This window comes from Rhincodon typus, chromosome 47 (assembly GCF_021869965.1).
Source record: "Rhincodon typus isolate 14 chromosome 47, sRhiTyp1.1, whole genome shotgun sequence".
In the NCBI taxonomy this organism is placed as follows: domain Eukaryota; kingdom Metazoa; phylum Chordata; class Chondrichthyes; order Orectolobiformes; family Rhincodontidae; genus Rhincodon; species Rhincodon typus.
The window spans coordinates 6,377,828-6,386,555 of NC_063378.1; positions in this window are offsets into that span (position 1 = coordinate 6,377,828).

The following is an 8,728-nucleotide window of genomic DNA, read 5'->3' on the forward strand; positions in this document are numbered from 1 at the left end:
TTGTTGTTCCATCTGGCGGCACATCGACACTATCGCGCATGTCCATTAAGCACGCCGGCGCCCGGCGTTGTCGGGAAAACGCGCATGTGTCACACCTAACCCCGCCCATCACGTCGGCTGCAGCCTCGCTACAACTATCACGCATGCGTAAAGTGTGGAGCTGGAGGAGCGCAGCAGGCTGGGCAGCTTCAGCGGAGCGGGGAAGTTGACGTTTCGGGTCGGGACCCTTCTTCAGAAACGTCAGCTTTCCTGCTCCTCCGATGCTGCCTGGCCTGCTGTGCTCCTCCAGCTCCACACCTTGTTATCTCAGACTCCAGGATCGGCAGTTCCCACTATCTCTGCGTAAAGTGTGCAGCTTTCGCGTGGATACATTGTCGCGCAGGCGTAGAAGCAGATTCAAGGAACACCACCTTCTGGGAATTGTAGTTCATTCTCTGGATCCTCGTTCCCAGGGAATCCTACATTCCACTACAAATCTGCAACTTCATCCCCGTACCCGGGGAATCCTACATACCATTCCACACTCCCAACTGGATCTTCATTTCAAGGGTGCAGCTCCAACAACATTCAAGAAGCTTGACACCATCCAGGACAAAGCAGCCTACGTGATTGGCACCACAGCCACAAACATTCACTCCCCCCACCACCGACGCTCAGTAGCAGCAGTGTGTACTATCTATAAGATGCACTGCAGAAATTCACCAACGGTCAACTTCCAAACCCATGACACTTCCATCTAGAAGGATAAAGACAGCAGATACATAGGAACACCACCCCCTTAAAGTCCCCCCTAAGCCACCTTGAGTTGGAAATATATCGCCATTCCTTCAATAGCACTGGGTCAAAATCCCGGAATTGCCTCCCTGAGAGCATTATGGGTCTACCGACAGCAGATGCACTGCAACCATTCAAGAAGGCAACTCAAGACCAACTTCTCAAGTGGCAACAAGGGACGGGCATTAAAAAAAACTGGCTCAGCCGGTGATGCCTATGTGCCATGAGTGAGCAAAAAAGCTTTGTCTTTCTTGTAGCCACTAATGTTCCAGTCTGCCGCACAGTTGCTTCTAGCTTTGATCAGTTGGTGGCCATTTGTTCTAAAAAGTTGGGCATAGAAACCACGAGTAAAATGGCATTTGTGGTTTTGGGAACAGTAAGTGTGCTGTCAATGACCAAACCCCGGTACTTTCTGCATCAGCTCCATTTTGTTCATCATAACTTAATGAAATTACAATCTGAAATATTAACTAATTCCCATCTCAATCTTTCAACACATAGCAGCGACCAGAGATACCTAGTGTTACATCGAACAAAGAACTGTATAGCACAGGAATAGTTCCTATGGCCCATCACGTCTCTGCCAACTACAATGCCATTCTAAACTAATGCCTTCTGCCTTTTACATGCTCCATACCCCTCTATTTCCTGCCTGTTCAAGTGTCTGTCTAAACTCTGAAATCTTGCAATTGTATCTGCTTCCACCACTTCTCTTGGCAGTGCATTCCAGGCACCTACCACCCTATGGTAAATCACTTGCCTTCCACATCAAACGTTCCCCCCTCACCTTAAACTTATGGCTCCTAGTCTTTGATATTTCCACCCTGGAAAAAAGACTCCGCTTGTCCAAACTATCCATGCCTCTAATAATTGTACATACTTCTATCAGGTTACCCCTCAGGCTCTAATGCTTGAATGAAAATAATCCAACTTTGTCTAACCTCTCCTGATAGTTAATGCTATAGCTAATGTACAACGAGTGGTTTAGGGGTTAGACCCCTGGTCTAAATCAGTGGCTGAGAGTTCAAATCTCACTGGAGCTTAATCATCATTTCCTCACTGTTTAAATTCACCATTGTTATGGACCAGACCAAAGCTCCTTCAAGTATATCAAGGAGACAGTCTAGATCCTAACTTTTATCTTATTTGAAGGCAAGTCTGAGGCATTGTGTTACAGATGTAATTTGATTGGTCACTCTACTCGGCTTTTATTTTATTTTGTTTTACTTTTACCTTTAGTTAAAATACAAAGGAAAAAAGAATTGGAATAACTTTAACTCGATTTGAAAACAGAACAATAGGTTATTTGACAACTAAACAGCAACTGTTCCAATATATTAACATCCCACAAACACACCCTTGGCAAAGGCAAATTCAGTAAAACAGATTGTCTCACATGCGATGTTTTCTCCAGTCCAAGTCAGAAGTCAGACAACACCGAGTTATAGTCTAACAGGTTTATTTGAAATCACAAGCTTTTGGAGCACTGCTCCTTTCTCAGGTGAAGTGACAGAGAAGCACCCAGCCATAGAAATTATAGGCAAAGAGATCAATAGGCAGTGAGACTAAAAAATCATATAAATGGCGTGAGTGGAGTGTTGACAGGATGAATAATAGGTCTCTGCCGGTGATCAAGAGTGTCAGATGGTGAGAGTAAAGTGTCAACAGCTGAATAACAAGCGAAGGGATGACCTCTAATCCGATTAAGTGAGGCAGAGCGATAGTTACAAAAAATTAAAAATAAGGTGGTGCTGGAGACAAACTAAATGACAGGAATAACATGATAGGTATAAGCGTTACATGCCGAGGGTCTAACCAAAGTAACAAGTAACTCAAAACTGTACAAACTAATTAAGGTAGAGAGATCATCACAGTTATTAAAGGTGATGGTGTCAAAACAGGACAGTAAGGAAGATTTTACAGATACAGAAGTGTGGTGGGGTCACATGTAGCATGACATGAACCCAAGAGGCCGTCTTCATGGGTACGGAACTTCGCTATCAGTCTCTGCTTGGCGACTCTGCATTGCTGTGCTCAAAGTCTGCCTTGGAGGATACTTACCCAAAGATCAGAGGCTGAATGTCCTTGACTGCTGAAGTGTTACCCGACTGCGAGGGAACATCCCTGTCTGGCGATTGTTGCGCGGTGTCCATTCATCCATTGCCATACCGTCTGCCCGGTCTCGCCAATTTACCATGCCCCGGGGCATCCTTGCCTGCAGCGTATGAGATAGACAATTTTGGCCGAGTTACATGAGTGCCTGCCGTGCACGTGGTGGGTGGTGTTCCCATGTGTGACGGTCGTGTCCATGTCGATGATCTGGCATGCTGTGTGGTGTAGTGGTCGATGTTGTCCTGCAGGCTCTGGGTGGTTTGCTCCGAACGATGGTTTGTTTAAGGTTTGGCGGTTGTTTGAAGGCGAGAAGTGGAGGCGTAGGAATGACCTTGGCAAGATGCTCATCGTCAGCGATGACATGTTGAAAGCTGTGAAGAGCATGGTGTAGTCTCTCCACTCCAGGGAAGTACTGGACGATGAAGGTCTATCAGTTGTATCCTCTGTCTGTCTTCTGAGGAGGTCGTTGCAGTTTTTTGCCGTGACACATTGGAATTGGCGATCAATGAGTTGAGCATCGTTCTCCGTTCTTATGAGAGCATCTTTCAAAACCTTTAGGTGCCCATTGTGTTCCTCCTTACCTGAGCAGATTATGTATATGCACAGTCGATAAGGGATGGCTGTTTTAATATGTTTCGGGTGGAAGCTAGAGAAGTGCAGCAACGTGAGGTTATCCGTGGGCTTGCGATAGAGTGATGGAGATGCGTGTGTCCAAGAATGAGGCTGATTCTGAACAGTAGTCCATGGTAAGTCTGATTGTAGGATGGAATTTGTTGATATCACTATGTAATTGTTTCAGTGATTCCTTGCCATGACTCCAACAGAAGAAAATGACGTTGATGTATCTCGTGTATAGCGTTGGTTGGAGGTTCTGTGCAGTGAATAAGCCTTGTTTGAACCTGTGCATGAACATGTTGGCATATTGGGGAGGAAATCTGGTCCCCATGGCTGTTCCGTGCATCTGGATGAAGAACTGATTGTCAAATGTGAAGATGTTATGGTCGAGGTTGATGCAGATGTGTAGCATGGCATCTGGAAATTGGAAGTTGTTGCTGGTCAGTACTGAGGCTGTGGCAGCGATGCTGTTGTTAAAGGGGATGCATTGCAGAGTGCCGAAACACCCACTGTGACAAGGAACGCTCCTGCTTCGAGTGGTTTGTGAGTCCAGGGGAAAAGAACATCAAGAGAAAATTCTGGTGTAGAGAGACAACTGCAGCTTTTTCCTGAGGCAAAGAGAGAGAGAGAGAAACGCAATTTTCTGCTGGGGCAGACAGAGAGAGAGAACTCCAGCTTTTTACTGTGCCAGAGAGAGAGAACTCATAGCTTTGCTGGGACAGAGAGAGAGAGAGAGAGAGAGAGAGAGAACTCCAGCTTTTGAGATAACAAGGTGTAGAGCTGGATGAACACAGCAGGCCAAGCAGTATCAGGGGAGCAAGAAAGCTGACATTTCGGGCCTAGACCCTTCTTCAGAAATGGGGGAGGGAAAGGGGATTCTGAAATAAATAGGGAGAGAGGGGGAGGCAGATAAAAGATAGATAGAGATCCACTGAGGTCTTTCCAGAGGGAGGAGAGTAACTTCTTCAAGGTAGGCATCCTTAGAAGAGGCTTTGCAGTGGGGTTAAAATTGTTTCAGAGATAGACCTGGGGGAAGAGAGAGAAGGAGGGGGAGAGAGGGAGAACCCTACCTATTTGTTGATGATGATGTGGAGTAACACACACACACACACACACACACACACACACACACCGCGTGAATCTATGGGGTGAATTTGTACTTGCAGATACATTCCATTTTGTTTAAAAAGCACACAATTTATAGACAGTCAGTCAATGCGGCTTTGTGTAAATTCCTATGTTACAAATAAAACCAGTCTGACTCCAAACCAAAACACAAACAGATTCTAAAACAAGGTCTCATACCTATCATACATTGTCTGACCTAAAATGACACCTCTCCTTTACACTGATAAAACCTTTAGTTCTTTCAGGGCACTGACTTGAAAGAAATTCAGGGATTTACATATACATATTAATCAAATAAAACCTTCTAACTGATTAAAGATTGAATCGCACCTTAGGTTTAATACATCCTCATCAGTTGTGTGTCCCTTTGATCTTTTACTTATAAATTCTGTGTTCTCCATCCTTCTTCTCACTTCACCTGCTGAAGGGGCTACACTCTGAAAGCTTGTGTTTTCAAATAAACCTGTTGGATTATAACCTGGTGTCGTGTGATTTCTGGTTTTTGCTGGGGCCGAGAGAGAGAGGGAGAGAGCTGCACCTTTTTTTGAGACAGAAAGAGAACTCCAGCTTCTTGCCATGTAATAGACAGAGAACTCAAGCTTTTTGCTATGTTAGAGAGAGAGAAATTGAGGTTTTTGCCATGTCAGCAACAGAGAAATCCAAATTTATGCTGGGCAGACAGAGAGAGAGAGAAAGAGGAAACTGTGGCTTTTTGCTGGGAGAGAGAGAGAACTACATTAAAAGTGCTATAACTCCAAGAGCTTGTTGTTGGTACATTACTGCTGGCTTTATAGCGATTGATGTCTTTGTTCTGCATTACTTACTATTGTCTTCCTTGACAGAGATGGCTTTGCAGCCTGAAGAGATGCAGCTTATCGGTGTGGATACATAGCTTCTAGACACACTGTCACAGCAGTGACATTTTCATCCTTCACGGGGAATAAGCGTAGACTATTAGACGGAGCGTTTCATGCTGTAGTTCTCAGTTTCCCCATCCAGCCTGTGTTTATACCTGGGAGAGTCCTTTCCTTGTCTTGCAGATTCCCTTCATAAAGCTAGACATCGGAAATAGCCTGTACTCCGAAATATGATGCTGACTGAGTACCTGACGGGTGCTCTCGGATACACATCCTTTGATGACTTCATCCGTTTGTCACAGAAAGTTACAGGTCATTTCAACTCGGGAGTTGTACAATAAACTGTTCGCTCCAAAAGCCCGGCCCTGAAATAAAATCACAAACCACCCGGGAATCCTGGAGAAAGTGAGGTCTTTCGACACAAACAAGGATTTGTATTTTTGTAAAGATAAAACAGAACAAGCTCCAAAGATTGGGACGAGAATTCAGGAGAGGTTTGTATCGACAGGATAGCCGCCCCATTCAGCCTCTCCTGACCATGTCTATGTCACTTCCTACAGATTCTACAGCACTCCTCATCTGTATTCCCAGCCAGATCTTACAACCCTAGGTATTTCTGAACTCTCCTCCAGACACTATACCCCTCCCTATCTCTATAATCTGCTTCAACCTTTATAACCACTTGCTATCTCTATAATCTCCTCCAACCTCTTTTACCACTTCCTATCTCTATAATCTCCTCCAACTTCTTTTACCCCTCCCTATCTCTATAACCTCCTCCAACCTATATAACCACTTCCTATCTCTTTAATCTCCTCCAGCCACTACACCCATCCCTGTCTCTATAATCTCCTCCAGCCTCTATAACCACTTATCACTATAATCTCCTCCAGACACTACACCCCTCCCTATCTCTATAACCTCTTCCAACCTCTATATCCACTTCCTATCTCTATAATCTCCTCCAGACACTACACCCTTCCCTATCTCTATAACCTCCTCCAACCTCTATAACCACTTCCTATCTCTATAATGTCCTCCAGCCACGACACCCCTCCCTATCTCTATAATCTCCTCCAACCTCTATAACCACTTGTTATCTCAACAATCTCCTCCAGACACTATATCCCTCCCTATCTCTATAACCTCCCCCAACCTCTATAACCACTTGTGATTTCTTCGGCCCTCCTTTCTGCCTGTTGATCATCCCTAACTACATTGTTCAGTTCTGCCTGTCCCTTTCTGCGTCTCTCTCTTTCTCTGTCTCTCGGCTCCTTAACAGCACTAATTCAGAGTTCCCTTTTGTCCAATTGAATTTAGTGAAAGGGAAGATGGTTAATATTCATTTGAGAAGAATCTTAGAGTGGGTTATGATTGTAGGCTTCATGCCATCAGCATAAATATTCCTGAAATTACATTTCATAACACAACTGGATTTCACATCTGAATTTCATTTCCATTCTTCGTCCCACGAAAGAGTTTTCCTCCGTGAAGGAACTCTCCTGGAACACGCCGTGAGTAATTTCACCACTTCCCATGGGATATCAGCACAGAAACTTATCAGTGGGTGGTGGAATGAAAGTGTATCCACAGTGATTCTCGATCCCTGTACACTTCACGGTGGTTAAACTGGTGGCCCACTCACTGACAGAATTATTATAGCACCCATAGCACTCGAGACCATTCCATGCTGTGTTCTGTTGAACTGAAAGGATAACACAGAACATTAACGATTACAATGGGACTGCCATGGGTTGGGGGATACACAGAGTTATCCTTGCCATTGATGAGTCACACAGAACTCAGCTCATCGTTCCTGTGTCAGCACTTTCCCCACAGCCCTGCAGCTTGTTCCTTTCCGAGTATATCATTCACCCGAGAGTGCTGCTTGGTCCCACACATTTCTGACCTCACCTTGATGACTGATGTTGTTGCATTAGACAGAATTGCAGCAACGGGATCCCTGGAAAAACGCAACTGAGCCAAGGTTGCAGGAATAGGCTTCAGTGTAGAATCTGCAACTTTTAAAACTGAAACAGGGATTTCTTGAATCTGGAAACGCACAGAGATTGGCTGTTCTCAACTCAGAATAAACAATTACTTCCTCCGTTACTTCAAACATATGTACCTGTCTCTCTGTCTGTCCAAGGTGAGATATTTTCGAATCGACCTGTTCTGATGTGTTATTACATACCTCAGCAGCAGGTAGGACTCAGATTTGGAGTGCTGCATGCAATTCCAGTTGCCTTGCTGTAACAATGATGTTACTAAACTGGAGACGGTGCAAAAAAAAGATTTACAAGGATGTTACTGAAAGGTTTGAGTTATAAGGAGAGGCTGGGTAGACTGAGACTTTTTTTCACTGGAGCGTAGGAGGCTGAGGAGTGACTGAGGAGAGTTAATAGAATCGTGAGGGGCAGAGATGAGGTGAAAAGCCAAAGTCTTTCCCCCAGGGTCGGGGAGTTCAAAGCTGGAGGGCGTAGGTTGAATGTGAAAGGGGAAAGATTTGAAAGGGACCTGAGGGGCAACTTTTTCACACAGAGGGTGGTGCCAGCACAGAATGAGCTGCCAGAGGAAGTGATAGAAGTGGGTACAATTACAACATTTAAAAGACATTTGGACAGGAACATGAATAGAAAAGATTTTGAGGTGTACAGGCCAAACGCAGGCGGATGAGAGTAGTTCAGTTCAGTAAACCTGGTCAGCATGGACAGGTTGGACTGAAGAGCCTGTTTCCGAGCTGTATGACTCTATGACACGATGACTCAATTTATATATCTATAGAAGTCATTCAACTACCTCCCTGTCCATCTGTCTAGCTATCTATCTGGCTTCCAATTTATCAATCTATCTGTTCATATCTCGAGCCACCATTCTGTCCATCCTCTATTATGGTTTTGCAAACTTAGAAGACATTCTAATTTTTTAGAGGTATCCTCACTGATTCTTTCTACAATTAAGAATTTCAGACCCATAAAGCATGTGGTCTGACTTGTACAGTTTCCGGTTGGACTGTGACTGTATGACAGGTCAGCATGGAGGCTGTAAGAAGATACAAACAAGGAAAAAATGATCAGCCGGGGTTGGAGTCACATTGAACGGAGCTGGTGTGTGGGATTGAGGAACAGGCACCTTGGCAGTGTCCAGAACATCCCAGATTGCTTCCAAACATAGGTCATAGGTTCGCTCCCTGTTATAGCGCAGGGAAATGCAGCAGACAGTTGAAGCACAGCAAGAGCCCA